General features: G+C 43.6%; 1 long non-coding RNA gene across 1 annotated transcript in view; it reads left to right on the plus strand.

Annotated features, from left to right (window-relative positions):
• Nucleotides 1-22424, plus strand: part of LOC141988119 (uncharacterized) — a 216937-nt gene that overhangs the window by 172121 nt on the left and 22392 nt on the right. Inside the window, exon 7 of the long non-coding RNA XR_012639659.1 lies at nucleotides 12928-13045. This is a non-coding gene — a long non-coding RNA (uncharacterized LOC141988119). The remainder of the gene's footprint in view (nucleotides 1-12927; nucleotides 13046-22424) is intronic.

Below are 22424 nucleotides of genomic sequence, written 5' to 3' on the forward strand. Positions count from 1 at the left end.
TCATCGCTCCTGATTGGCTCTGTCATAAATATAAAGGGAAGGGTAACCACCTTTCTGTCCACAGTGCTATAAAATCCCTCCTGGCCAGAGACAAAACCCTTTCACCTGTAAAGGGTTAAGAAGCTAAGATAACCTCGCTGGCACCTGACCAAAATGACCAATGAGGAGACAAGATACTTTCAAAGCTGGAGGGGAGGGGGAACAAAGGGTCTGTCTGTCTGGGTGGTGCTTTTGCCGGGAACAGATCAGGAATGCTCTTCAGAACTTCTGTAAAAAGTTAGTAAGTAATCTAGCTAGAAATGCGTTATATTTCTTTTGTTTAATGGCTGGTAAAATAGCTGTGCTGAATGGAATGTATATTCCTGTTTTTGTATCTTTTTGTAACTTACGGTTTTTCCTAGAGGGATTCTCTATGTTTTGAATATGATTACCCTGTAAGGTATTTACCATCCTGATTTTACAGAGGTGATTCTTTTACCTTTTCTTTAATTAAAATTCTTCTTTTAAGAACCTGATTGATTTTTCATTGTTCTTAAGATCCAAGGGTTTGGGTATGTGTTCACCTGTACCAATTGGTGAGGATTCTTATCAAGCCTTCCCCAGGAAAGGGGGTATAGCGCTTGGGGGGATATTTTGGGGGAAGACATCTCCAAGTGGGCTCTTTCCCTGTTCTTTGTTTACCATGCTTGGTGGTGGCAGCATAGGGTTCAAGGACAAGGCAAAGTTTGTACCTTGGGGAAGTTTTTAACCTAAGCTGGTAAGAATAAGCTTAGGGGGTCTTTCATGCAGGTCCCCACATCTGTACCCTAGAGTTCAGAGTGGGGAAGGAACCTTGACATGGTGGCAGAGCGGTGGGATCATTTTGAGATCATTTTGAGATTTTTTTTTTTTAAGATCCTTTTGAGATCATTTTGAACCGGAAGCAGCAGGATTTTAAAAGGTTTGTAAAAGAGGATTGCACCTGCAATCCTATGTCTCTGCCTCGGGGGACAGAGCAGCAGGCATAACAAAGCGATCTTTCTTTCTTGAACTGGAGTTTTCTCTACCTAAAGGCAGGGTAGTTAACCTCCTGCAGTGAAATTCACAAGTTTTTCACAGACCTGAAGAGGTGGTTTTTTTGGTTTGTTTTTGATTTGTTTTTTTTTTAGCTAAGAGCAGCTAGAGGCTTTTTCTGTCTATTTGCCTGGAGACAGAGGTGTGTTTTTTTTTTTAAAGGATTTTTCTGTAGGCTCAGAACAGCTATCAGAGAACATAGGTATCAGGTTACAGCAAAGCAAAATTTTACAAGCCAGGGTTTTTTTTTGTTTGTTTGTTTGTTTTTTGGTTTTCTTTCTAACTCTCTGGTGTAAAGTTAGTTAAAAACAGAGAGGCTACGATGACAGAAACCAAGGCAAAACACAAACTGGAGTTAACCAGAATGGAGGCAGTGAAAGAGGCAGAAAAATCCCTAGATGCTGCCCACAGGAGAGCTATGGAGACAAGGGAAAAAGAACTGGAGGAGAAGGAAAAAGAGAGGAAGCATGCACTAGAGATGGAGAAGGCAAAGGCTCAGCAGAATATACCAACAAACCCTAGCAATCCTTCTCCAGGTACCACTTCCCATCCCAGAAAGTTCCCCACCTACAAGGCAGGTGATGATACCGAGGCTTTCTTAGAAAACTTTGAAAGGGCCTGCCTTGGGTACAGCATCTCTACAGACCAATACATGGTACAGCTGAGGCCACAGCTCAGTGGACCCTTAGCTGAGGTGGTGGCTGAAATGCCTAAGGAACACATGAACAAGTATGAACTGTTTAAAACCCAGGCGAGAGTCAGAATGGGGCTAACACCCGAGCATTCCCGTCGGGGGTTCAGAGCCCTAAGGTGGAAACCAGACGTGTGATTTACCCGACACATTGTGAAACATTGGGATGCCTGGATATCAGGAGCAAGTGTTAAATCTCCAGAAGATTTGCCCTTCCTAATGCAAATGGAGCAGTTCTTAGAGGGTGTTCCTGAGGAAATAGAAAGATACATCCTAGATGGGAAGCCCAAATCTGTAATTGAGGCAGGGGAGATTGGAGCCAAATGGGTGGAGGTGGCAGAAAAGAAAAAAACTGGTCGCAGTTGGAGCGGATACCAGAAGGCTCCCAGCCCTACATAAACCCAAGGGGCATTCCAGGAAGAGTGCCTAGGTAACTGTGGATTTCCTGTAGCTGCCATGGCCATTCCTGCTTTGAACTCTTGGCTTTGACTTTGCCTTAATTTGGACCTCTCCTCCTGAAACCTGACTCAGACTCTGATCCTTGATATTGACCCGTGCCTGGAACTTGAATACAAACTCTTCACACACACACATTCCTGTTTGCAAAGCACTGTGAAACCCTCTCTTGAAATAGGGCCTAGAAGACAAGGGGACCAAGAAAGCTCTGTGGAGGCTTTGTAGGGATTTCCTTTCATTCTGCAGTACAGCTGGGCAGGAAGTGGTTTTCCCGGTCTGACAGAGATTTTGAGATTTCAGTTTTTTCCCAAAAAACATCTTGAAAATTTTCGTGAACCAATAATCTTATTTAAAAAAAAAAAAAAAAAAAGATCGGGCCAGCAAAATGCTCCATTTCAGCATGTTTGAAACTTTTTTTTTCCCCAGAAGTTTTTCAAATCAGGAGATTCATCAAAACCAACTTTTTCCTGTGAACAATTTTGATGAAGTGACATCTATCTTTCCTATGAAAAACTGTTTAGCCAGAAAATTCCCAACCAGCTCTATTCATCAGCTGTAATGAGTCCAAGAATGTGTGTCCAAAAATTAGCAAAGGACAAAAAATTGATCTAAGGGGGAACAATCAACCTGCATCACCTGCCTCTCAAACAAGAAAGGTCTGTAGTATCAACCGTGGCAGATTTCTGCAACTACTTCTTTATGTGAGCTACCTCTTTGCAATTAGATCCCCCAGTGTTTCATGATTTTGATAAGAGGAAGAAGTTCTGACAACACAAATGCAATGGAATAGCACTAGCCAAGATAAATTACTTCAGTAAAAGCTGTACAGGCAGTATTGTGACTCCTCGATTTGTTCAATGGGATCTCCTGGCTGTCAGTCCTCCACCTTATAAATAAGAGTATTTTATACTTATTTTAAAGAAGTAACAAACTAAAATTGAAAGGATATATCTACTTTAGATATTAGGGAAATATTTTTAGAGCAAGGTCAATCAGACATGAAACAGTTTTCTTTATGCAGTTGTAATCCTTCTGCCCATCAGAGTTGGCAGCAACAAGGGCCAGGTTCAGTATCTAGGGGTTCCATTCCAATAACACAATGTAACACCGGCTTGAGCCCCCACCCAGTGACCTGGGACAAATATATACCACCCCCGCGGGGTGCCTCCAAGAGGCAATACTTCCCCTCTCGCAAGCACAGAGTCTGAGTGTAGCAAAAGCCTTTTAATAACCGAGAGAAACAATGTGGCATTATGTTGGGGAAACACCCCCAACAGGATTCATAACACAACCCATGAGCAAAAAACCCACCCCAAGCAAATTGCGGCGTGTCCTTTCTCTTTGGTTCTTGAGTCCAGCAACCCAAAATCACCCAAAGTCCCAAAAGTCCAACAACCCAAAAGTCTCTGTCCCTGGTCAGTGCAGCCCCAGAGTTTGAAAGTTTATCTGCAGAATTTTACCTCCCAACCAGGGTGGAGATGGGGGAGTTAATGGGCACCTTACATGGTCCAAAGCCGATTGCCTCACCTCTCCATGGGGCTCCACTCCCCTCCACCAGCCGTCCCACGAATTGCTCCGCTCTGCCAGCTATCCCCATGAGCTGCTCCAATCATCCTACAAACTGCTCCGTTCTACCAGCCGTCCCATGAGCCGCTCCAGCCATCCCGTGAACTGCTCTGCTTCAAGAACCGCTCTGCTCTGCCAGCCATCCCACAAACTGCTCCACACTATATCTTCAGGCTCCCCCACTACTTAACACAACACTCAGTGATTTCAGCTCTTAGTAAGTTTAGCTCTTTTGTGATTTCAGCCTGTAGTAGGGGAGCCTCAGTGCTGGTGCACCATTGGCCCAAAGTGAATTCAGCTCAGCAGCCTGTAACTAGACTCCTAATGGAATCAAAATTAGCTCTGATATTCCACAGTGGAGAGAGGAGGAAGAGCAATTAGCATGTAAGGCCCTCACCCAGGGGCCCATACCACCACATATTAATACCTGTCCCTAGCCTCTCTCTATTCACTGGGTTTTGGAACCCATGACCCTTGGCTAGCAAGTGCTGCTTAGTTGATGGTGAGTCCCTCCATCATAACAAAAGGCCAAGTACAGTTCCACTGTCCTTGATTCACATAATCAGGATAATAAAAGATTATTCCTGCCCCAATAACAGAGAAACTGGGGCTCCTACAGCAGCCAAAGTGACCATCTAGGCGGGGTGGGTGTGCCTATGCAAATGAGATCAGCCCCTGACGTTCTTTTCCACAACCCACCATGACTCGCCACCAGATGTCAGGGTAGAGCTCATTCTGACTCTGCTTACACCCCCCCCCCCAGCCGAGAATTTGTCGTCCCAACAAATCACACTCCCTATTATACCAATTCATTGATTCCCTCCAAAGGTCCTCTGAAAGCCCACTTCAGCTTTCACAAGCCTGTGTGTTAAGTGTATTGGCTCCTCACTAGTCACCCCAGGTGCCTCATAAATTAAGTGTTTTACTGGTCTTATTACCCTGTCTCGTCTATTGAGAATTTCTGTTGCAGGGGTAGGCAGGACATCTTCTTGAGCGGTGGATGGAGAGGTTTCCTTTGAGGATCCCTCGGCTACTGGCATAGGCCCCTGCATCTCCGGTTCTGACCATGGAAGGTCCAGCGTGACTAGGGCCCCCTCCCCCTGGATGTCTCCACTGTCCAATAACCTGTGTGCATCATCACAGGGGGGTCCCATTGGCGGCACAGGGGTGCCTGTAACAGGCCTAAATACCTCTGTCATGGGGTTTAGGACAGAGGAGGGGGAGCTCTCTCTTGGTTCAGCTGATTGAGACTGAAATCTTGTCTCCATTCCAGGATACACCATGGTTGTGTCTTCCTCCTCAGACTCACTCTCAGATGTGCTGAATAGGCGTAGGTTAGCTGCAGGGGGCCCGCTGTCCGTGTTGGATGGCGGCTTTGGTCTAGCACTTCTGTTCTGCCTGGCTGCCCTGTCATGGCCCATCTCATAAGGGGTACCTACCAATTCCCCCACAGGGAGCAAAAGGTTTCTGTGCACCATCTTTATTTGCCCTGGACCCTCTTCAGGTCTGATCTTGTAGACCGGCAGATCACCCAGCTTTTCCATCACCAGGTAAGGTATTGCCTTCCATTTGTCAGTTATCTTGTGTTTGCCAGCAATACCCAAATTTCGCAGCAGGACTGTCCCCCGGCTGGAGCTCCTGTGAACACACTCTAGCATCATATCGATGTTTGTTGCGGTCTGCGTTCTTCCGAGCCGCAGAGGTAGCTAAGTGATAAGCATCCTGCAGCTTTTCTCTTAGTCGGGATACATGTTGCTGATGAGTTTCATAGCTATCTCCATCCTCTGATACACCAAAGCACAAGTCTATGGGTAATCTTGGTTCTCGCCCAAACATCAAGAGATATGGGGTGACTCCTGTAGTATCGTTCTTTGTGGCCTTGTAGGCATGCACCAGAAATGCGACATGCTGGCTCCAGGTTGCCTTCTGCTCTGGTCACAAAGTTCCCAACATATCTAATAGGGTTTGGTTGAACCTCTCTGGCTGAGGATCACCTTGGGGATGATAAGGCGTTGTCCTAGACTTTTTAATTCCTGCTATCTTCAGCACCTCCTTCAGAAGGTGACTCTCAAAATCCCACCCCGATCAGAGTGTATCCGAGCCAGGAATCCACAGACTGAGAAATATTTGTCCCACAATACTCGAGCGACGGTGGTGGCCCTCTGATCACGTGTGGGATATGCCTGCGCATACCGTGTAAAATGGTCAGTCACTACTAGAATGTTCCCAACATTCCTCTTGTCTACCTGTAAAGACAAGAAATCAATGCATACCAGTTCCAAAGGTTTGTTGCTGGTGATGTTCTTGAGATATGCGGCCCTCGTGGGCAGAGTTTTCCTTGGAACACATCAAGCACAAGTCTCACATTTCCTGCGAACATCTTCAGCCATCCAGGGCCAATAGAACGTACTATGAATAAGTTCCAGGGTTCTCTCCATCCCTAAATGTCCAAAGTCACCATGCAGGGCCCTCATAGCCAGGGCTCTGTACTCTTTTGGCAGCACTAGTTGTGCTTGTTGCTTTTGTAAAGGGTCGGTGGTCATTTGCTGTAGCACTCCCTGAATCAGTTTTAGTTTGGTCCATTCTCTCAATAGTAGTTTACCCTCCGGGTTAGGTGGGACAACCAACCGCAGCTGGGCTTCACCCCTCCCTTTTGGCAAAGTAGTGCATCACGAATGTCAATATCTTGCAGCTGGGCTTCTTGCCAGTCAGCCGCATTGAGCACCCCAGCACAGACGTTATCTTTACACCCACTATGAGCCAGAAGTCAGGAAATCTGCATTGGTCAGATTGTCAGCTGATGTGGAAAACTAAGGATGTTGTTTCAATATTCATTTGGGAACAGCTGAAAATTAACAATGTTAGTGGTGATGATCATTGAAACAGGATGGGGTGGCCTTAAAGCTATGACAAACACAAAGTCTAAAAGCCCTAAATCATTACAACATTGTATCTGTGCTTTTTAATCTTTCTACCATGCAAATTACTTATGCTAACCTGAGTCATCAATTGTCTGCTCATTTGTTTTTAGAGTTGTAATCGTAATGTATTTATCCATTTTTCATGAACAAGTTCTCTGCATATATAAAACAAAAGTTCAGGTTGTTAAACACAGCTTCTGTGCATTACAAGGGAATATGGTCTAGTAGTTAAAGTTCAGAATTGGATTTTTGTAGTTCCATATTTATCCTGGGGTGTAACTGATTGTTGTGTGATTCTGATAGGTCACTGAAATTCTCCATGTCTCAGTCTCCCTATATGTAAAGTAGGGAAAGGAATACCTGCAGTCCCAACCGCTAAGGATGGTGGAATGGGTAGCTTTTATTTTCTAGCAGTTGGATTTAATTAATGTCTTATAAAGCAATTTAAGATCCTCAATGAACGGTACCATGGAAATGCCAAAGAATGTTTATTACTGGAATAAATACTATAAATATCTTCTACAATGCAAAACATATGGCACACATAGCCTTGCTCATTTAGTTTGCTTATTTAAGAACAATGTGCTTCAGAGGACTGGAATATCCTGCTCTCTTCACTTCACATTTTGATCTTAATGGCTGTTAAATTCTTAAAAGTGCTTATTCTGTGGAAAACCATCTTGAATTGGTAGGGTTTAGACTGAATGACATTTTCCATTTTTAATTTCTAGATGCTATTATTCTAACAAAGCTCATGAGATTGCAGAGGCACATTTGTTATGTTGCGTTTACTGGAGATGAAGTAGGACTTCCTCAGGGACCAGGAATTGAGAAGAACTTAGGCCCTGATTCAGCAAGCTAATGAGGCATGTGAATCATTCGATTGTTTAAAGTTAGGCATGTGCTTAAGTATTTTTCTGCATCGGGGCCATAAGTGGGGGAGGAGGCTTATGATATAACTTGGGAATTGGCCGAACCTTGGTTAGATGTGGCTGATAAATACTAGCCAGACTACAAACCTGTCCATTCATGCAGACAACTACTGTGAAGGTGAAGACATAAGTGCAAGCAAAGCCTTGATGGCTCTGGCCATCAGTCTGGCTCCAGAGGAGGTAAATAAGAGTGTACGCTCATGCCTGCTGGAGTCACTCACTGTCTTTCAACATTTTCAGAGGCATTTCTTTCCTAGCATAACCAGAGAGGAGAGAGACCTAGGCATGCTCATGTTTTCTGCATCCTTAATTTAAAAAGGCAGTTTCCAGTGCCAGCATGAGGATGACTCATCATGGCCAAAGCACTTGCAATATTAATCCGGTAGCTGGAAAGGGAGCTGTTCTACTTAAATCAAAATTCATCCAAACACACAGAGATTTGCTTGAAATTCAAACTAAGCTTATGATTGGCAGAACACTTACAGCGGTGTTACCTTCAAGTTGGGAGGGAGGCATCAGTTATGAAAACAGAATTTCTCCTTGGATTCTCCTTGGAAATCATGCATTCTAAAAGAGAAAGCATGAACTATTAAGAAAAGGGAAATATCAGAAAGTTCACTTTATAAAACATATTAAGTCCAAGGCTTGATTCCTTCACACATTCTTGCATTATTATTATTATAATATATAGGAATCAGCAAATGTGTGTATGGAAATAGGCAAACCAAACTGACAACTTCTATCTCCTAACAATTCAGCTGGTTCCACAGTGCAGCTTGTTGAATCTTCTCAATGAAGGATAAAATAAATTAGGTTTCTGTTGCTTGAAAATTATCCTCAATTTAAGAGTTTTTATTTTCCAAGGCTACAGGTCATCTCCCTGGATCATTTGTATAAATATAGAGTAGAGTGCTTGAAGGGAACCATATACATTTCTGTGTATCCCTAGCTTTTAAATAAAGCAGTCTCTGTTGGGTGGGAGAAAACAGGTAAAAAGATAACATTTATTTAAGAATCCAAAATACACAAAAATAGAGAGGAAAATCGAACCCTTGAAGAAATAAGAATTTGCTTTTAAAAAGGTAAGTTAAATGACAGTAAGAATCAGCACTGAATTGTAACACAGTATTCCTGTGTATTCTTATATTAAAATGTTTTGATAACCACATCCCTCTCTACAATCAGAAAGTAAGCTCATAATCTACCTTGAAAACTGGAGATCTGTCACCTCAACTGTCAAACCCATAACCTGACCTGCTGTTCAGTCCCTTGGGCCTTGTCTACACCAGACTCTGAGCAGGTTTTGACAACATAGGGTGAAACCCTGATCCCTCTAAAAGCAATGGCAAAAGTCTCATTGACTTCATTAGGGCTCAGTTTTCACCCATAAGGGTACATCTACACAGCAGCTAGGAGCGTTCTTCCCACCTACGATAGACAGACACTCATTCGCTGTACTTGAGCTAGTGCATTAAAAGTAGCAGTGTAGCCAGGGATATATGGGCAGCAGCTCGGGCTTGCCACCTGAATATGCACTCAGGGTCTGCGCTACTCCCAGCTATGCTTCTATCTTTAGTATAGTAGCTCGAGCCAAGCTAGTGTGTGTCTGTCTATCTGCACTGAGAAGCATGCTCCCAGCTGCAGAGTTGACATACCCATAATGGTTAAAAATTCCAGTAATGACCCAGCGCCTTGCCCACATTAGCAGTCCCACCATTGCTACACTGGTGGAGCTGAACCAATAAAAGCAATGGTGGGGGAAAAGGGAAATGTAGTCATAGCCTAGGAGGGACAACTTTAGCTCTTAATTTAAACATTCTCTCATTCAGTCCACTCAGCAAGGCCTCCATCCTGTAAGAGTCAGAGAATTCCAGCCCCAATCCAGTACAGCACTTAAGCACATGCTTAATTTTTAAGGATATGTGTAGTCCATTGACTGTAATGGGGTCACTCAGGTCCTTAGGTATATGACTTAAGTGCTTTGTTGGGTTGAGGGTCAGAATTCTCAGTCATGTAGGATGGAGCCTCAGAGAAGCCTGGGACTTCACTTCCACACCAGGCCAGGCCTCCTCCCATGTTTTCTTGGCCTGTCTTCCTTTTCACAAAGAACATCTCAAAGGTGAATCCTTTCACCTGGCATGTGGCCTGCATAATGTTCTCCCACCTTTTCCATTAAATGCTTCACAATAATAATTAGAAGATCTTGAGCTACAGAAAAATTTAGATAAAGAAATTCAAAGGGAGCCAAGCTCTTAAAAATCTAATAAGATTATTGTCAGATTGTATCTGATGCAACTTTTCAAAGCTGGCCTATAATGAGATGTGCCCTTTTTCAGGATATTATCAACTTTGGGAAGCACTATGAAGTATAGAAAAAAGCCCCAAAAGAACTACTGTCCTTGCCAAAAATTTGTACTGTGAATATTGAATAACAGAACAGTAGAGTAAGCAATATAAATTAAATTTGAGAGACAAGAACAGTTCTATTTTTCATAGATGAATGTATGATAAGACAAATCTTGTGGCATTTTAGGTAGCTTTGCACCAAATACTGTCTGAGTGACTAATCTGTGTGATCAGATATGTAGTTAATTCAGGGAAATTAAGTAGTTCTGTTTCTGTCTCTCAACAAGACAGTCTGCATACTTTAAGAAACTGTTGTTAGAACTTTACAGTTCCAGAGAAACATTATTGTTTTATGAATTACAGAGTTGACCATCTGCCTACTTTTCTTCTGGATGTTAAATGGTGATAAGTTTCAGAGTAGCAGCCGTGTTAGTCTGTATTCGCAAAAAGAAAAGGAGGACTTGTGGCACCTAGTCTCTAAGGTGCCACAAGTTCTCCTTTTCTTTTTGCAAATGGTGATAAGTTTCTCAGGCATTTTTAAGGCATGCTGACCTTCATTATTAATCCTGCTATTGACATCAATGTGATTATCTAATTTTGCTCAATATATTTCTCAGTATTGGTTAAAGTGGATATATGAAAGTATACTCAGTATACTGTATTCACCAACAATTCAAATATGGCTGGGACAGTAGTTAGCTAACACGATGGAACCCCACTGCAAACTTGGGAATTTTCACAGCTAATTATTTTGCTGTCTGATTAAATCAGCTAGATAAATTAACTAAAACTAAAAGGAATAGTCTTCCCTTTCCAGCCAGTATGTTCCCAGCATGATCCATCCAATGATCCTGGCAATCATTGGAGAAAGTCAGTCATTTGAATCTAATATCTTAGACAAGGACTAATTTTACTAGAACTTGTGATCCAGATTCAGGGCCATTCTGTGACTACTTTGTAGTCATTTGCTGGGGCTAAGTGGTCACAAATCTGAAGTATTGAGACAGAAGAGCATTCCCCTTGCATGGAGTAATTCTCCACTGGCATAGAGCCACTGTAGCAGCTCATACACCTACCTCCCCTGATCCCCCCACCCCCACACATTGCCTCTGGCATAGGAAGTGTGATTTGATAAAAGGGCTCATGGCTGGAACACACCACACCAACCACTCCATCCAAAGAGGGCAGCTGGGAGTAAAACAGAGTGGCCCTCAGACTGCTTTACTCTGTACTGCATACAGGGACAGGATCAACAGCCAATGACCTCAGACACAGATAACTGTAAAGATGACTTAAAGGAACCTTCAGTTTCTCTTCAGTACAGTACTGAGCAGGGCTTGACCAGAGCGGAGAATCTGGGTCTGCACAGAGTTATATTTTGAAGAGTTCTTATTCATTGCATTTATCTAATCCTATTAGTTCCCTCCAATGAATTCCATATGCCTCTACTTTGATGTTCAAACAATATTGATGCTGATTTAGCTAAAATGGACAAAGAGAAAATGGCTGCTAGACAATATTGTAGTCATATAATATATTCCTTTAAAGGCATCTGAATGTTATCCAAAATGTAAGACCCGGAGTATGACTATTGGGCTATTCAACCACTGCTAGTAGATAGTTCCCTTGACTATCCTTTGATTGTATAACAAAATGAACCTGGAGCTAAACTTATGCTTAATGGATTTAAGCAAGCACAGTTCTGACTGCTCCAAAAGCCAGAATCCCTAAGGAATCTATGCATCTCTGAAATCTTCAAGTATGTATGTGCTTAATCATGCTAGAAAAGTGCCAAATTTTTTCCCGTTTAAATTAATATAAGCCACACATTATAATGTGATGCTAGAACAAAGACTTTGGTCTGTCTATAACACTGTCTTCAGTATTTATTTCTAATTTTCACATTGCATCGAAGCAAGCTACTCAAATTTAAATTTCCTAAACCCATATTGTCTCACTGTTGGTTAAAATATTCTTTGTGAAATGAACTTGGTAAGCTGTCCCTCTGGGAAAGTAGTTTCATTGTCAACCACTTTGAATTTTTTTCTCACTTTAATGTTCTTGTTCAAATATAACTTGTTTTATCTAGCAGCACAGGGTCAATTTCAGTCATGAAATTAAACTTAGTGAAGCAAGTATTTACAATTTCCCAAACTACAAGGAAAACAGCTTAAATCAAATTTGCTTTGTTTTTTTTTAATGTTTCTCTCCTTTCTTCTATTCATTAACTATGTTAATTTATTGACTAGGTATTTATGGCCCAGATCTTTTGAATAGGACTGAAAGATGAAAAAACATTAATTTGATCAGCATGCTTTTGAACACACAAGGATAATGCTGTAATAGAAAATTCCTAAACTGTTTCATATCAAGGAACCAATTAGACTGGGTTTGGAAATGAATGCTGAAGATTGAACAGTGAAGATCATTTGTGTATCATCAACAAATGAAATCTTTCTCCAAACAGATGAAAATATCCTTATTTGCTCATAGTGAAAATATATGCAGGCATGATGCTTTAAACAAACAGATGTCACTATAAGTCTTAAAGTATTGGCCCACATCTTCAAAATTTCACATGTGCATAATTTGTATATGCAGTTATTGTGATGTCATGTGCAAATGTGATAATGATGTATGCAAACATTCAGTGGTCATTTGTGGGTGCAAAATGTGCATGTCTTCAATTGTGAGAATCTGGACCATCACAGACTGGTATGTTTAGGACTCCAGCATTTTCAGACTCTACTCTTAAACTTTCCTTACGCTATTTTTACGTGTGCCTTTAAACTAGTCATAAGGATCACATGATTGCAGTTTCCTGCAAACTTCCTTTAATCACACATCCTCTAGACCCCATTAAATCTTATCTGTGACAAAAGATGCTGCCAAGCATTTCCTTCCCACTTGGGGTTTAATCCAAGACCTTCCCAGGGAATAACACTCTTGACTTCATTCACAGAGACCGCTAAGCAGCAACCAGAGGCACACTGAAGGAAGAGAGACTACTGATGCCAAGGGTCACTCACCCGGAAAACAGAAAGTATAGACCTGACATTTCTGGAAGATTTATTTGGCAGGTGAGAGGGCTGGGAGTGAAAGCTGCAGTGGTGCAAGGTTATGAATGTGTACTGTTCCCTCAAAGGATGTATTACTATGTCATACCTACGCACTGACTGTGACATAACCCTAGCTGAAATGTAGGAGTGGCTAGAAATGTTTTGAATTCCAGTCACTGGCAAATGCAGCCCATGTGCTATATTAAAAGTTTTTTTTTCTCTTCCCATGTAGATTTTGGTTACTGCACTATTTGCAGAATGATCACTTTGCTGCATCGATATCACAGCTTGGGTTTGTGGCATATATTAATGGAAGCACATGCTCAGATAATTAGGATTTGCAGCATTCATAGGAACATGCTGTCCTTGTCACAGTCATTTTTGTGAACTCTGCATTTATTGTGTGACTACCACAGTGCTCCCTCTGTTAATTAGTGAAATGGCTCACTGTCTGTGATTATCATTGGCCTGAAAGCAGCCTTCTGCAATTCACTATCTATTTCACCTTGTCCATGCTGTGAAAAACCGAGTGTGTGATGATCAAATGGTCTGTGCTGCTCAGGTTATTGGCTTCTGTCTCTTATGCTTCCCGCTGTATAATGCATTTAACCATTTGGATATGAATTTGAGTCCCTGTTGGAAATTCTGATCCCTTATGTACTCTGGAGGGAATTCTGCAACTCTGCACATGTGCAGAATTCATGGCTCCCGCAGATTTCTTTGCTTACCCACAAAAAAATGACTTCTGATGGGAAAGCAAAGGAAAACCGCAAGAGCGGTCATGTGCCCACTCCCTGGCAGTGCAGACAGGTTGGTTTGGGCACCCAGAGCAGCTGGTAGAGACGTAAATCACTGCCTGGGGGTGGGGTAGTCGTGTGTGTGAGAGAGAAAGAGAAACACTGTCCCTCTCGCTTGCTATTGCAGCATGCTTGTGTGGAGGGGCACGGCTCTGGGGTATTTCTGAAGAGGTAAGCATGGGGCAGGCTCTTTTCCCTCAGGCAGAGGAGAATTGGCAGCCTGCCTGCTTAGTGAATTGTTCCCATTGTTCTTAGTGAATTCCCCCAGGAGTATAAAACAGGTGTGAAAATTGTAAGGCTCCTTTACATTGCCAGAGAGGTGTAAAGGAGCCTTTATTGTAACGGACAGTATGGCCTTACAAATGCTTATGGTGCTTTAGTGATTAGAACTGGTCTAAATTTTTGGACTGAAAAAATTCCCTATCAAAATGTGCTCCGTGAACTGTTTGATACGGACCTTTTTGGAGATGGTCAGTAGCCAGTATAAATTGTGAGTTTGAGTCCCCCTCCCTTACTTTCTCTTCCGTTGTCTATGATGTAACACTGAGCATATGACTGCATATATTTATTGACTAATAATTAGAAGTAAAGGGTCGATACTAGCTACATTACTGTTAGACAGAGGGGTTTGGAGATTTCCTCCAATGCTCCCCACTCCCATTCTCCATCCATTGTATTGTAGTTTAAATAAAGTACCAAAATAATTGAAACGAGCTGGATTATATTGCATTATTTTGACAAAAAAATGCAGAATTTGAAAATACTGCGCGCAGAATTTTTAATTTTTTGGCGCAGAATTCCTCCAGGAGTACTTACGGGAACCTTCTCTTTCCCTCACCCACATGGAAAGGTATAAGGACCTGCTGTGCTTGGGGACATTTGGAAGAGAGTATGTGGCTGATAAGACCATGAATCCTTCTATTCATTAATGAGATTTATGTGCATATGTTCCCATGCACTACTTCAACTGTTCCCTCTTCCCCAGTGACCATAGATGGCAGGAGACCATAGCAACTACTTTTGGGAGAACTGTGCCATATTTTTCTCTGAATTTGTTGCCCTAAAGCAATTGTCACTGAAGGATTAATGAAGGCTTGGATTTGAAAATACTGGGGCATGTAAAAACAAGTAGCTTCATTGCAATATGTATATATGGTCCATTAAAAAGAAACTCCAAGAAAATATTGAGACACTGAAGTCATGAGATGCCAGGCATAAAGTTGCATGTGCAACCTTTGGTGTGACTCCAGGTGTATATATCATGATACAGGCCCTGACTCTGAATCCAGCTGAACTTTATAACTCTTTTGCACTCCCTCAATGCCCAGGCTTCCAAGGGCTGATCTGGCTCCTGGCACAAGATAGAGTAGCGTTGTTACAGCCAGAGCCCAGCAGCACTCTGACCACACCCCCGCCACATCTTTCCATGGCTTCTACTCTCGGAGTTGAAAGGTGGGGTGATGGAGAGCTGGCTTAAGAAATGGCAGAATATCAAATGAAGGGAGCATAATTAACAGGCACCTGATGCATTGCCCATTGTTGGTGGAACATGTCCCATTTGCAAGGGTGATAAACCTACTGCAGAGTAATAAAAGGTGAGTTATGGATGATCTTTGCCATGCAGCTTCTGCAACTTATGATAAGACATAAAGCAGGTTCTGTTCCATATTGGAAACACTAGGCCCTGATCCTGAGCTGATGTAAATTAGTATAACTCAACTGACTGATTAAGAAAGAACTAAATTGATTTACACTGGCTGAAAATCTGGCTCATTGCTGTTTTCTCTTTTGCTATGTGAAAATCAATTTTTGGTTGAGGGCAGTTATTTCAAGTATAGCAAAATTAAACTGAACAGCAGCAAACTTGTTTTATGCCATTGACAAGTCCGTTTTTCGTATGTGCTGTGTTAAGCGCAAACTCTCTTGCAGAGCTCAGCTGCACTGTTGCACTATTTAACAATTAGAACACATCGACTATGATTTGATTACTCTCAATGTGGAGAGAAGATGCTTTTGAAAAAATGTGATATTAAGACATTTCATTTACTCTAGAAATCAAGGTTACCCTTCGAAGACTGCAGATGTTGTCAGGTAGATTTTGTTCTATTAGGGTCTAAATATGCAAAATGAAAAGAAAAACAGTTAAGGGGAAAATGTGCTTTACTGGAAGCTATGGCAATTTTATTAAGCATTCCTTAACCCTTCTGATTTATGCAAAGCTGTGATTCAGTGTGGAATGTTACAGAGAATCAATTAGGATCAATCTTTTTTTTTTTTTACTTCAGTCCTTGAGAAAGGTGCCAACTGATCATCACAGGGAAGTGACTTCCATTTACTGGCACCTTTCACAAACACTGAAGTCATGTTAAAACCTGGCAGAGCAAAGGGAATGGAAGTCACGATTCTCCATACTGCCCTACCAATGTGCCTCAGCACTGCCGTGGTCTGGAAGGACCTTCTTGTGGGATGAGAAGGCAGTTGAGGCTGTATGCCTAATAAATACTACTTAGTTTACTGCAGCAGGATGACTTTATTACTTAGGAGAGGTTTTCAAAGGCACAAAGAAGAGTTAGTTGCCTAGTTCTTGTTGATTTTCAGTGGGACGAAGGCGCCCAACTGTCCTTTGGGCCTTTTGAAAATCTCCCTCAGAGTCTAAAAGGGATTGCTGTAAATTTCATGTTTGTTGCTTCCATGGTTCTGTGCAATGTAGGTCCAGATATTTAGAATTGTGCAACCAAATGGCCAAGTTAGAAGTTCAACTGGTCATTTGTGCATGACTGGGCATACACTTGTTGTAATTCATAGAGGCCAGAAGGGACCATTATATAATCTAGCCTGACCCACCTTATATCACAGATCCTTAAATTTCACCCTGTTACCCCTGTATTGAGCCCACTAACTTGCATTTGACTAAAGCATAACTTGTGTTTGGCTAAAGTGTGTCTTCCAGAAAGTCATCCAGTGCTGATATGAAGACTCCAAAGGATGGAGACTCCACCATTTCCTTGGGAGTTTGTGCCAGTGGTTAATCGCCTTCACTACTAAAAACCTATGCCTGATTTCTAATTTAAATTTGTCTGGTGTCAGCTTCCAGCCACTTAGTGCACAGAAACTGCACAGTTGCAGCACTGTAAAAAAAAAAACATCCTGTCTAGAGGTGTGCAGCTTTCTGCACCAGGGCTACAGTGTTGCGGTGCCAGTGTAGATACCCTGGTCGATTACAATTGGCCTCCTAGAGGTGTCCCACAATCCCTGTTCTTGCCTCTCTGGTCATCAGTTTGAACTCTACTGCCCTGCCCTCAGGGCTGTCCTTCGACATATGCAGGATACGCAGCTGTGGAGGGCACCCAAAAATTTGGGGCACCCCTGGGTCTTAGTGTCCAGCCTCCCGCCTCTCCCTATCCCTGTTCTGAAACTTCCTGCAGATTCCCACAGCTAGCTGCTGTGGCCTGGTGAGTCTTCTTCCGGAAGCGATCTAGTAACTTAAAAGTGAAAAAGCCTTCCAGCCTGCCAGACCTATTAGCACAACATTGAAACTGTTAAAGAGCCATTCAAGTGGTAATGAAGCCATTTAACAGGCATTTGCCAACCCCCTGATATATACTGTCAGTTTCTGAATTTACTGACAAAAACAGTTGTGCATTACTGAAATATTTACTCAGAACATGTTAGTCTACAGGACCTTAGTTTAAAATTTGCTTTAAAAATATTTCATTAGTGTGTTGCTGAAGATTATAAAATCACATCTCTAAAAAATCCTTGCATAGATTTTTAGACGCACAATCTGAGTATTCATCTTTAGCCTTAAATGCTTGGCTCTTCAGACATATAGTTTTTTAAATAAATCCTTCAAAAGACCACCCTTATCTAAAATACACGTGAGCTCGGGCTGCCTTCGTGCATAGGGGCACCAGTTTAATAATACTGCATAGGGTCTCGTAAATCCTACGGACGCGCCTGCCTGCCCTCAGGTGACCAACCGTGAGCCCCACCCCTTAAATTCCTTGGGAATTTTGAAAGTCCCCTTCCTGTTTGCTCGGTGATGTGTGCAGTGGTCTCAGCGCACCTTTCCAGGTGACCACGCCTGCTCCACACACCAGGTGATCCCCTGCTTGGAGCAATGCTGAGGTGCTGGACCTCATCAGCATTTGGGGAGAGGAGGCTGTCCAGTCCCAGCTGCACTCCAGCTGTAGGAATTATGATACCTATGGACAGATTTCAAGATGCATGACAGAAAGGAGCTATGACCAGGACACACTGCAATGCAGGGTCAAAGTGAAGAAGCTGCGGAATGCCTACCACAAGGCGCGGGAGGCAAACCGCTGCTCTGGTACTGCGCCCACAAGCTGCTGGTTCTACAAAGAGCTGGATGTGATACTCGGTGGCGACCCCACCTCCACTGCAAAGGCCTCCGTGGATACTTTGGTGGCTTGCGTGCCAGTCAAGAGTAAACCGAGCCAGGAGGAGGAAATCTTGGATAAGGATGTGGAGGGGGAAGGGGATCCAGAAGCAGAGGACGACTTGGAGGTCAGAGATGCATGCAGCCAGGAGCTCTTCTTTGCCCTGGAGGAGGCTAGACAGTTACAGCTGTCAGAGTTTGGTGAAGCGCAAACAGGAGAGGAGGACCCTGGTAAGTGGCTTTGATTTTGAGAATCGCTGAAGTGAGTTGTTGGGGGCAGGAGGCTTGTGTCTGTATGATGCGCGTACCACCACATGCCTAGTCTGAGCTGAGGAACAGGCTGTTGTTTGACTCTCTCACTTCACGGGAATCTGCCTCAGAGATCTCCACAAAACTCTCATAGAGATACTGGGCAATCTGCTGTGGCAGGTTCTTTGGCAGAACTGCTTTGTTTCTTGCTCCATTAAGGGTAACTTTCCCGCGCCACTCTGCCATCTCTGCGGGGTGGGGGGGACCATTGCTGCACACAGGCAAGATGCATAAGGGCCAGGGTGGAAGCCGCAGTCTTGGAGAAGACCCTCCCTTGATTCCCTGCTCACCCTCAGCAGCGAGATATCTTCCATAATGAACACAGCCTGTGGAAAATGTGGAGACAGCAGTGATTATAAATCCCCCTCTACAGTGCTGGCTCTCCGCAAGAGCGACATGCCCAGTATACAGTTCAGTCCTGGAACACGGATTTCCCCTGCCTCTGCAGTTACTCACCATTTGGGGGGTCTTGTGGCTCATGTGTGCTTGCCTAGGGTCAGCCAGTTAGTGACAGATATGACCTTGGGAGCCCAGGCTCCCTCTTTGATATTGCTGGCTGAATGGCTGCGCAGAATTAGAAAGCAGCCACGAAGAACTAAAGAGGATGTGATGTCTGTGTGATGTCACAATGCCCTCCACAGCCGAGAAACAGGAATTGAAGGAGTGGCGGGACAGTGAAAAGAGGGACCAAAAGGAGAACGCAGTGCGCAAGAACAAAGCCACAGAGCAGCTCTTAAATGTTAGGGAGCGCCAAGCAGACATGCTCCAGGCACTACTAGCACTGCAAACTGAGCAGCTCCATGCCCGCCCTCCCCTGCAGCCACTGTAGCAAAACTCTTCCCCATGTGCCCCTAGACACCACCAACACACTTCTATCAACTTCCTGGCTCCAGTCTGTACCCAATGCATTCCACACCTGCCCCATCACAGTCCAGCCCTGCGGACTCCCAGTACCCACTGTACTCAACACCCATCCCTCTGCAGTTTAGCCCTGCTGAAGTACAGTACCCGCTGCACTGTACTCCAAAGGACAAGATTGCATATGATACCTGGACATACACAAATCTTTAACCATCTCGGGACCCCACCTCCTCCTGGGACCCTTTGCTCCCCCATCCCACACAGTGCTGATGTGTTTTTTTTTGTTTGTCTCTGTCATAAATATAAAGGGAAGGGTAAACACCTTTAAAATCCCTCCTGGCCAGAGGAAAAACCCTTTCACCTGTAAAGGGTTAAGAAGCTAGGATAACCTCGCTGGCACCTGACCAAAATGACCAATGAGAAGACAAGATACTTTCAAAGCTGGACGGGGGGAGAAACAAAGGGTCTCTCTGTCTGAGTGATGCTTTTGGTGGGAACAGAAAAGGAATGGAGTCTTAGAACTTAGTAAGCAATCTAGTTAGATATGCGTTAGATTCTGTTTTGTTTAAATGGCTGATAAAATAAGCTGTTCTGAATGGAATGTATATTCCTGTTTTTGTGTCTTTTTGTAACTTAAGGTTTTGCCTAGAGGGATTCTCTATGTTTTGAATCTAATTACCCTGTAAGGTATTTACCATCCTGATTTTACAGAGGTGATTCTTTTACTTTTTCTTCAATTAAAATTCTTCTTTTAAGAACCTGATTGCTTCTTCATTGTTCTTAAGATCCAAGGCTTTGGGTCTGTGTTCACCTATGCAGATTGGTGAGGAATTTTATCAAGCCTTCCCCAGGAAAGGGGGTGTAGGGTTTGGGGAGGATTTTGGGGGGAAAGACCTTTCCAAGCGGGCTCTTTCCCTGTTATATATTGGTTAGACTCTTGGTGGTGGCAGCAATAAAGTCCAAGGGCAAAAGGTAAAATAGTTTGTACCTTGGGGAAGTTTTAACCTAAGCTGGTAAAAATAAGCTTAGGGGGTTTTTCATGCAGGTCCCCACATCTGTACCCTAGAGTTCAGAGTGGGGAAGGAACCTTGACAGTCTCTCTCCTCCAGTGGTTGTTTTTTAATAAAATAATTGTTTTGGTTTGAAAGCAATCTTTATTCCATTAACTGAAAGCAAACAGAGCCCTGCAAAACAGGCAATTTTCTTAAACCTTCACAATGCATCATTTGCACCAATCACAATCACCTCCTAGCATTACAAGCACCGCGCTCCTGAGCATAGCAACAAATATTAGTGGATTTCAGCTTCAAATTGCTGCTTCAAGGCATCTCTGATTCTTATGGCCCTGCGTTGTGCCCCTCTAATAGCCCTGGTCTCTGGCTGTTCAAATTCAGCCTCCAGCCGCTGAGCCTCAGCAGTCCAGCCCTGAGTGAAGCTGTTACCCTTCCCTTCGCAAATATGGAGCGCATGTGGCTATCAGCATAGGAATATTGTCATCAGCCAGGTTCAGTCTCCCATATAGGCAGCACCAGTGGGCCTTTAAACACTCAAAAGCACACTCAACAGTCGTTTTGCACTTGCTCAGCCTGTTGTTGTACTGCTCCTTGCTGCTGTCAAGTTGCCCCGTGTATGGCTTCATGAGCCACAGCATTAAGGGGTAGGCAGGGTCTCTCAGGATCACAATGGGCATTTTGAGTTCCCCTACGGTGATCTTCTGGTCCAGGAAGAAAGCCCCTGCTTGCAGCTTCCTGAACAGGCCAGTGTTCCGAAAGATCAAGCGTCATGCACCTTTCCGGACCAACCTGCGTTAATGTCTGTGAAACGCCCATGGTGATCCACAAATGCCTGGAGAACCACAGAGAAATACCCTTTCCAATTAATGTACTCGGTGGCTAGGTGGTCTGGTGCCAGAATTGGAAAATGTGTGCCATCTGTTGCCCCTCTGCAGTTAGGGAAATCCATTTGTGCAAAGCCAGCCACAATGTCATGCACGTTGCCCAGAGTCACGGTCTTTTGGAGCAGGATGCGATTAATGGTCCTACACTCTTCCGTCAACACAAGTCCAACGGTCGACTTTCCCACTCTGAACTGGTTAGCGACCGATCAGTAGCAGTCTGGAGTAGCCAGCTTCCACAGTGCAATTGCCCTGTGCTTCTCCAACAACAGGGCAGCTCTCATTCTCGTGTCCTTGTACCACAAGGCTGGGGCGAGCTCCTCACACAGTCCCATGAATGTGGCTTTCCTCATCCAAAAGTTCTGCAGCCACTGCTCGTCATCCCAGATGTGTTTCCCAAGCCCAAAAGCGGCGTTCCACTGTGGCCAGCACCTCTGTGAATGCCACAAGCAATCTCGTGTTGTAGCTACTTCGCATGGCAAGATCAAAGTTGCACTCCTCTTTGCCTTTGTAGTTTAAGGAATAACTCCACAGCCACTCGTGATATGTTAGTGAGAGTGAGCTGCATATTGGTCAACAGTTCGGGATCCATTCCTGCAGACCAAAGAGACAGAGCGCGCAGGACACAAACCGTTGAAAGATGATGCCAAATGCAGACGGAAGCACAGGGATTGCAGGGATACGAAGTAATGCATCACGGGGCTTTGGGACAGGACCCAGAATGCCCCGCGACCCCCTCCGTTTTCCCATAACTCTTAGCAACAGAAGAGGAAGAGATGCTCTGTGGGATAGCTGCCCAGAGTGCACCGCTCCAAATACCACTGCAAGTGCCGCAAGTGTGAACACGCTATTGCGCAGGCAGTTGACAGTGTGAACACACAACAGCGGTTTCCCTTCAGCGCTCTCTGAGTGGCGCTGTAACTGCCAGTGATGTAACTCTGCCAGTGTAGACATCCCCCTAGACTCTCTCCAATCCAGCTTATGTCCTTTCCGCTCAACTGAAACAGTTCTTGTCAAAGTCTAAAAAAATCATAAATCATATATAAAAATCATAAATAATTATAATAAATAAAGGAGTCTGTGAACCTAAGTCTAACCACCTACAGCATTCAAGGCCTTTTGTTTCAAAGGAAACAATGC

Source organism: Natator depressus, chromosome 5 (assembly GCF_965152275.1).
Source record: "Natator depressus isolate rNatDep1 chromosome 5, rNatDep2.hap1, whole genome shotgun sequence".
Taxonomy (NCBI): Eukaryota; Metazoa; Chordata; order Testudines; family Cheloniidae; genus Natator; species Natator depressus.